General features: G+C 36.9%; 1 non-coding gene across 1 annotated transcript; it reads right to left on the bottom strand.

The window, feature by feature from the left end:
- Positions 1 to 8,200: 8,200 nt before the first annotated feature.
- Positions 8,201 to 8,307, bottom strand: LOC117200082 (U6 spliceosomal RNA). Its single transcript, XR_004481518.1, has one exon. It is a non-coding gene; the product is annotated as a U6 spliceosomal RNA (small nuclear RNA).
- Positions 8,308 to 8,585: the final 278 nt, after the last annotated feature.

Genomic DNA, 8,585 nt, shown 5'->3' on the forward strand with positions numbered 1-8,585 from the left:
CGAACCGGTGTCCCCTGCATTGGAAGGCAGATTCTCAACCACTGCACCACCAGGGAAGCCCAGATTTATTTTAATATACATATTACGGGTCTTTATATTTTTATTTTTTATATTTTTAACATCCTTATTTCACTATAATTGCTTTACAATGTTGTGGTAGTTTCTGATGTACAACAAAGTGAATATGCTATAATTATACATATATCCCCATATCCCCTCCCTCTTGGATCTCACTTGCACCCTCCCTATCCCACCCATCTAGGTGGTCACAAAGCACCAAGCTGATCTCCCTGTGCTATGCAACTGCTTCACACTAGCTGTCTGTTTTACATTTGGTAGTGTATGTATGTCAATGCTACTGTCCCACTTCGTCCCAGCTTAGCCTTCCAGTGTCCTCAAGTCCATTCTCTACATCGCGTTTTTAATCCTGTCCTGCTGCTGATTCATCAGAACCACTTTTTGTTTAATTCCATATATATGTGTGAGCATAGAGTATTTGTTTTTCTCTTTCTGACCTACATCACTCTGTATGACAGACACTAGGTTCATCCACCTCACTACAAATAACTCAGTTTCATTTCTTCTTATGGTTGACTAATATTCCATTGTATATATGTGTCACATCTTCTTTATCCATTCATCTGTCAGTGGACACTTAGGTTGCTTCCATGTCCTGGCTATTGTAAATAGAGCTGCAATGAACATTGTAGTACATGACTCTTTTTGAATTGTGGTTTTCTCAGGGTATACACCCAGTAGTGGGATTGCTGGGTCGTATGGTAGTTCTATTTTTAGTTTTTTAAGGAAGCTCCATACTGTTCTCCATAGTAGCTGTATCAACTAACATTCCCACCAACAATGCAAGAGGGTTCCCTTTTCTCCACACCCTTTCCAGCATTTATTGTTTGTAGATTTTTCAATGATGGCCATTCTGACAGGTGTGAGGTGATACCTCATTGTACTTTTGATTTGCATTTTTCTAATGATTAGTGATGTTGAGCATCTTTTCATGTGCCTCTTGGCCATCTGTATGTCTTCTCTGGAGAAATGTCTATTTAGGTCTTCCACCCATTTTTGGATTGGGTTGTTTCTTTTTTAATATTGAGCTGCATGAGCTGCTTGTAAATTTTGGAGATTAATCCTTTGTCAGTTGCTTTGTTTGCAAATATTTTCTCCCATTCTGAGGGTTGTCTTTTAGTCTTGTTTACGGTTTCCTTTGCTGTGCAAAAGCTTTTACGTTTTAATGGGTCCCATTTGTATATTTTTGTTTTTATTTCCATTATTCTAGGAGTTGGGTCAAAAGGATCTTGCTGTGATTTATGTCAAGGAGTATTCTTTCTAAGTTTTCCTCTAAGAGTTTTATAGCATCTGGCCTTAACATTTAGGTATTTAATCCATTCTGAGTTTATTTTTCTGTGTGGTGTTAGGAAGTGTTCTATTTTCATTCTTTTACATGTAGCTGTCCAGTTTTCACAGCACCACTTATTGAAGAGGCTGTCTTTTCTTCCTTGTATATTCTTTCCTCCTTTAGCAAAATAAGGTGACCATATGTGCTTGGGTTTATGTCTGGGCTTTCAATCCTGTTCCATTGATCTATATTTCTCTTCCTGTGCCAGTAATATACTGTTGATTGCTGTAGCTTAGTAGTGTAGTCTGAAGTCATGGAGCCTGATTCCTGCAGCTCCATGTTTCTTTCTCAAGATTGCTTGGGCTATTCGGGGTCTTTTGTGTTTCCATACAAATTGTGAAATTTGTTTTCTAGTTCTGTGAAAAATGCCATTAGTAGTGTGATAGGGATTGCACTGAACCTGTAGATTGCTTTGGGTTGTATAATCATTTTCACAATGTAGATTCTTCCAATCCAAGAACATGGTATATCTCTCCATCTATTTGTATCATCTTTAATTTCTTTCATCAGTGTCTTGTAGTTTTCTGCACACAGGTCTTTTGTCTCCTTAGGTAGGTTTATTCCTAGGTATTTTATTATTTTTGTTGCAATGGTAAATGGGAGTGTTTCCTTAATTTCTCTTTCAGATTTTTCATCATTAATATATAGGAATGAAAGAGATTTCTGTGCATTAATTTTGTATCCTGCTACTTTACCAAATTCATTGATTAGCTCTAGTAGTGTTCTGGGAGCATCTTTAGGATTCTTTATGCATAGTATCATTTCATCTGCCAACAGTGACAGTTCTACTTCTTTTCCGATTTGGATTCCCTTTATTTCTTTTTCTTCTCTGATTGCTGTGGCTAAAACTTCCAAAACTATGTTGAATAAGAGTGGTGAGAGTGGGCAACCTTGTCTTGCACCTGATCTTAGTGGAAATGCTTTCAGTTTTTCACCATTGAGAACCATGTTGGCTGTGGGTTTGTCATATATGGCCTCTATTGTGGTGAAGTAGGTTCCCTCTATGCCTACTTTCCGGAGAGTTTTTATCATAAATGTTGAATTTTGTCAAAAGTGTTTTCTGCATCTATTGAGATTATCATATTGTTTTTATCCTTCAATTTGTTAATATGGTGTATCACATTGATTGATTTGCATATATTAAATAATCTGCATTCCTGGGATAAACCCCACTTGATCATGGCATATGATCCTTTCAATGTGCTGTTGGATCCTGTTTGCTAGTATTTTGTTGAGAAATTTTGCATCTGTATTCATCAATGATATTGGCCAGTAGTTTTCTGTTTTCGTGACATCTTTGTTGTGTTTTGGTATCAGGGTGATGTTGACCTCATAGAATGAGTTTGGCAGTGTTTCTCTCTGTGCTATATTTTGGAAGATTTTGAGAAGGAACGGTGTTAGCTCTTCTTTAAATGTTTGATAGAATTCGCCTGTGAAGCCATCTGGTCCTGCACTTTTGTTTGTTGGAAGATTGTTAATCACAGTTTCAATTTCAGTGCTTGTGATTTGTCTGTTTATATTTTCTATATCTTCCTGGTCAGTATCAGAAGGTTGTGCTTTTCTAAGAATTAGTCCATTTCTTCCAGGTTGTCCATTTTATTGGCATATCGTTGCTTTTAGTAATCTCTCCTGATCCTTTGTATTTCTGCAGTGTCAGTTGTTACTTCTTTTTCATTTCTAATTCTATTGAGTTGAGTCTTCTCTCTTTTCTTCTTCATGAGTCTGGCTATTGGTTTATCAATTTTGTTTATCTTCTCAAAGAAACAGCTTTTAGTTTTATTGATCTTTGCTATTGTTTTTTTCATTTCTTTTTCATTTATTTCTGATCTGATCTTTATGATTTCTTTCCTTCTGCTAACTTTGGGGTTTTTTTGTTTTTCTTTCTCTAATTGCTTTAAGTGTATGGCTAGGTTGTTTTTTTAGAGATTTTTCTTGTATCTTGAGGTAGGTTTGTATGACTATAAACTTCCCTCTTAGAACTGCTTTTGCTGCATCCCATAGGTTTTGGGCCATCGTGTTTTCACTGTCATTTGTTTCTAGGTATTTTTTGATTTCCTCTTTGATTTCTTCATTGATCTCTTGGTTATTTAGTAGTGTATTGTTTAGTCTCCATGTGTTTGTATTTTTTTCCTGTAATTGATATCTAGTCTCGCAGCATTGTTGTTAGGAAAGTTACTTGCTATGATTTCAATTTTCTTAAATTTATCAAGGCTTGGTTTGTGACCCAAGATATGATCTATCCTGGAGAATATTCCATGAGCACTTGAGAGGAACATGTATTCTATTTTTTTTTTTTTGGATGGAATGTTCTATCAATATCAATTAAATTCTATTTTTTAGTGTGTCATTTAAAGCTTGTGTTTCCTTGTTTATTTTCATTTTGGTTGATCTGTCCATTGGTGAAAGTGGGGTGTTAAAGTCCACTACTATGATTGTCTTACTGTCCATTTTGTCTTTTATGGCTGTTAGCATTTGCCTTATGTCTTGAGTTGTTCCTATGTTGGGTGCGTAAATATTTACAATTGTTATATCTTCTTCTTGGATTGAGCCCTTGATCATTATGTTGTGTCCTTCTTTTTCTCTTTTAATAATCTTTATTTTAAAGTCTATTTTGTCTGATATAAGAATTGTTACTCCAGCTTTCTTTTGATTTCCTTTTGCATGGAATATATTTTTCCATCCTCTCACTTTCAGTCTGTATGTGTCCCTAGGTCTGAAGTGGGTCTCTTGTAGACTGCATATGTATGGGTCTTATTTTTATATCCATTCAGCCAGTCTGTGTCTTTTGGTTGGAACATTTACTCCATTTACATTTAAGGTAATTATCGATATGTATGTTCCCATTACCATTTTCTTAATTGTTTGAGGTTTATTATTGTAGGTCTTTTTCTTCTCTTGTGTTTCCTGCCTAGAGAAGTTCCTTTAGTATTTGTTGTAAAGCTGGTTTGTTGGTGCTGAATTCTCTTAACTTTTGCTTGTCTGTAAAGGTTTTAATTTATCTGTAGAATCTGAAGGAGATCCTTTCTGGGTAGAGTAATCTTGGTTGTAGGTTTTTCCATTTATCATTTTAAATATGTCCTGCCACTCCCTTCTGGCTTGCAGACTTTCTGCTGAAATATCAGCTGGTAACCTTATGGGGATTCCCTTGTATGTTACATTTGTTTTTCCCTTGCTCCTTTTTTTTCCCCTTGCTGCTTTTAATATGTTTTCTTTGTGTTTAATTTTTGATAGTTTGATTAATATGTATCTTGACGTGCTTCTCCTTGGATTTATCCTGTACGGGACTCTCTGCACTTCATGGACTTGATTGACTGTTTCCTTTCCCATGTTAGGGAAGTTTTCCAGTATAATCTCTTCATATATTTTCTCAGACCAGACACTTTCTTTTTCTCTTCTTCTTTTAGGACACCTATAATTCGAATGTTGGTGAATTTAATATTGTCCCAGAGGTCTCTGAGACTGTCCTCAATTTTTTTCATTCTTTTTTTTTTTAATTAATTAATTTATTTATGGCTGTGTTGGGTCTTCGTTTCTGTGTGAGGGCTTTCTCTAGTTGTGGCAAGTGGGGACCACTCCTCATTGCGGTGCACGGGCCTCTCATTATTGCGGCCTCTCGTTGCGCAGCACAGGCTCCAGACACACAGGCTCAGCAGTTCTGGCTCACGGGCCTAGTTCCTCCATGGCATGTGGGATCTTCCCGGACCAGGGCTCGAACCCGTGTCCCCTGCATTAACAGGCAGATTCTCAACCACTGTGCCACCAGGGAAGCCCCTCTTTTCATTCTTTTTTTTATAATTTTTTTTAAATTTTTTTCTAGTCTTCTCTGCAGTAGTTATTTCCAATATTTTATCTTCCAGGTCACTTATCTGTTCTTTTGCCTCAGTTATTCTGATGTTGATTCCTTCTAGAGAATTTTTAATTTCATTTATTGTGTTGTTCATCATTGTTTGTTTGCTCCTTAGTTCTTCTAGGTCCTTGTTAAACATTTCTTGTATTTTCTCCATTCTATTTCCAAGATTTTCAATCATCCTTAATATCATTATTCTGAATTCTTTTTTCAGGTAGACTGCCTGTTTCCTCTTCATTTGTTTGGTCTGGTGGGTTTTTACCTTGCTTCTTCATCTGCTGCATATTTCTCTGTCTTCTCATTTTGTTTATTTACTGTATTTGGGCTCTCCTTTTTGCAAGCTGCAGGTTCGTAATTCCCATTGTTTTTGGTGTCTGCCCCCAGTGGGTGAAGTTGGTCCAGTGGCTTCTGTAGGCTTCCTGGTGGAGGGGGCTGGTTCCTCTGTTCTGGTGGGTAGGGCTAGATCTTGTAATTCTGGTGGTCAGGGCATCTGGTGGTGTGTTTTGGGATGTCTGTGAACCTAGTATGATTTTAGGTTGCCTCTTTGCTAATGGGTGGCGTTGTGTTCCTGTTTTGCTAATTGTTTGGCATGGGGCTTCCAGCACTGGAGTTTGCTGGCCATTGTGTGGAGCTGATTCTTAACTTTGAGGTGGTCATCTCTGGGAGAGCTCTCACTGATTGATATTACTTGGGGCCAGGAAGTCTCTGGTTGTCCAAAGTACTGAACTCAGCTCTCCCACCTCAGAGTCTCTGGCCTGATAACAGGCCAGAGCACCAAGGCCCTGTCAGCCACATGGCTCAGAAGAAAAGGGAGAAAAAAAGAAGGAAAAAACTAATAATAAATTTAAAATAATTAAAAAACATTATTAATATAAAAATGTTTTAAATTAGTAAAATAAATATATCATAATAAAAAAAGAAGAGAGCTACCAAACCAATAAACAAGTCCACCAATGATAACAAGCACTAAAAAGTATACTATTATAAACATAAAAATCAGTAACAAATCAGTCACAGACAGCAAACCCCAAGTCTACAGTTGCTCCCAGAATCCACCACCTCAATTTTGGGATCATTCTTTGTCTATTCAGGTATTCCACAGACGCACACCTTACACATTTTAGGTATATAATGTATTCCTAAACAGATGACACAGTATTTGTCGGAACATATTTGTTAGTTGATGCACACACACCTCACACACATACACCATAAAAAATGCATTTAATTGGCTTTTATTGCACTTCATCCATAGAAAAAATAAATAGTTATCCAAATAGCTATATTCCCCCACCCCATATTTTATAGCCCCTATGCATTCAGTAGAGGTGATGTGGCTACTTTTGGTCAATGGGTTCTAAGCAGAAGGTCTTCATCTCTGAAGTCTGAATAAAGTATAAGATAGCAAGTGTGCTACTGCCACTTTTCACCTATTATAATGAAAAAGAAGGTCACATGGTCCATATGTAATTAACAGATGGTAGAGGCTCAATCAGCATGGGTCTGTGAATGAATGTGTGGAGAGACTGTATCCTACCTTGACCAACCTTAGCTATCTGCCAAGAGATAGAAATAAAAATTGTTGTTTGTGTGTTAAATGACAAAAATACTGTGATTGATTTGTGATTGTGGTTTAACATAGGCTTCTTGACTAATACTCCTCAAGTCTCTATATTCAGACAAAATAGAACACATGATCTTGCCATAAAAATAGAATTTGTATAAATACATTTGTTCTTTTCCTTTTGGCTATATTTTATAGTATATTCTTTTATCTTTTAATTTTTTATCAGATAATTACAGCTTGGATTATACTTTCCTTCTGTTATAACTATGTTGTATTTTTTAAAACAATTTCATATATTCATTAAGGTTTTATTGAGTAATTAGGGTAAAGGTTTAATAGGAATGACACAAGCTGAATTATAACAATATTTGCCATGAAGTTGTTGTCCATTTAGTAGCAAAAAATAATAAAGAATACAAATAGCTATGACACAAGTTTGAATTTTGTTAATAGCATAACAGACTCCCTAGATAAAGAGTTCAATCACCAGGGTAGTTTTTAAAAGTAGCATGTAGCTAGCGTTAATAAGGAGCCCCATTATGTATAAATTTCAAACACTTTCCATCAAAGTCCCTAGGAATGTCCAGATATTACCTGCCCTGCTTCTGCCCTCCTTCTGACAATTCAATTTGATTATTCACCTGTTTTTAAAAGGCAGTGAGCATGAGAGCTTCAATGATGGAGGAAGATGGCAGAGGTATTTCCTATGACATAGAGCCAATCCTCAGCAAGCGTATGCAGGAGAACACGCAGAGAATAGATGCTCTGACTTGAATTGCTTCCTAGGGGCACAAGCTATGGACCCTGTGTGATATTCAAACATAAGCGCTTAGCTTGTTGAAGACAATGAGGGGCTGCTTTTCTTGCCAAATCCTCATCAAATTTTAATAGAGCCATCAGAAGTCAATAATTAAATTCTCAACCAAGAGGGACTTTTAATAGGGGATTTACAGCTTGTATGATCTTTCTTTTTGTAGATATGCAGTCTATATTTCAGAGATCGGACACATAGCGTTCACTAAAACATTGTAGACAATTGTCATCATTTACATGGTAAAGTCAAATCTCACCCAAAATTTAAGGCCATTATTTCTGGGGGTCTCCTATAGCATATTACTCTTCAAAAACTAAACAAAACTTTTTTTTTTTTTTTTTTTTGTGGTATGCGGGCCTCTCACTGTTGTGGCCTCTCCCGTTGTGGCACACAGGCTCTGGACTTGCAGGCTCAGCGGCCATGGCTCACGGGCCCAGCCGCTCCGCGGCATGTGGGATCTTTCCGGACCAGGACACGAACCTGTGTCCCCTGCATCAGCAGGCAGACTCTCAACCACTGTGCCACCAGGGAAGCCCTAAGCAAAACTTTAATTTCCCCCCATCTTAAATACCATAGTTCTTCATGAATTTGCATGTCATCCTTGCACAGGGGCCATGCTAATCTTCTCTGTATCATTCCAATTTTAGTATATGAGCTGCTGAAGCAAGCACAAAATACCATAGTTCTGAAAGGGATATAGAATTGACCAGAGGTGAGAGTGATGAACTCTAGGACCACGTCCTGGGAATGACTTCTTTAGGCTCTGCAGGATGGCCTGGAAGACTCAAATAAAAATCCATATTGACAAATACTACAATCCAACCTCAAATAAAAATCCAAATTGACAAATAAAATAGAAATCAATATTGACTCAAATAAAATAAAAAATAAAATAAAACTCCATATTGACAAATAAAATTAAAATCCATACTGACAAATACTACAATCC

This window comes from Orcinus orca, chromosome 4 (genome assembly GCF_937001465.1).
Source record: "Orcinus orca chromosome 4, mOrcOrc1.1, whole genome shotgun sequence".
NCBI lineage: Eukaryota > Metazoa > Chordata > Mammalia > Artiodactyla > Delphinidae > Orcinus > Orcinus orca.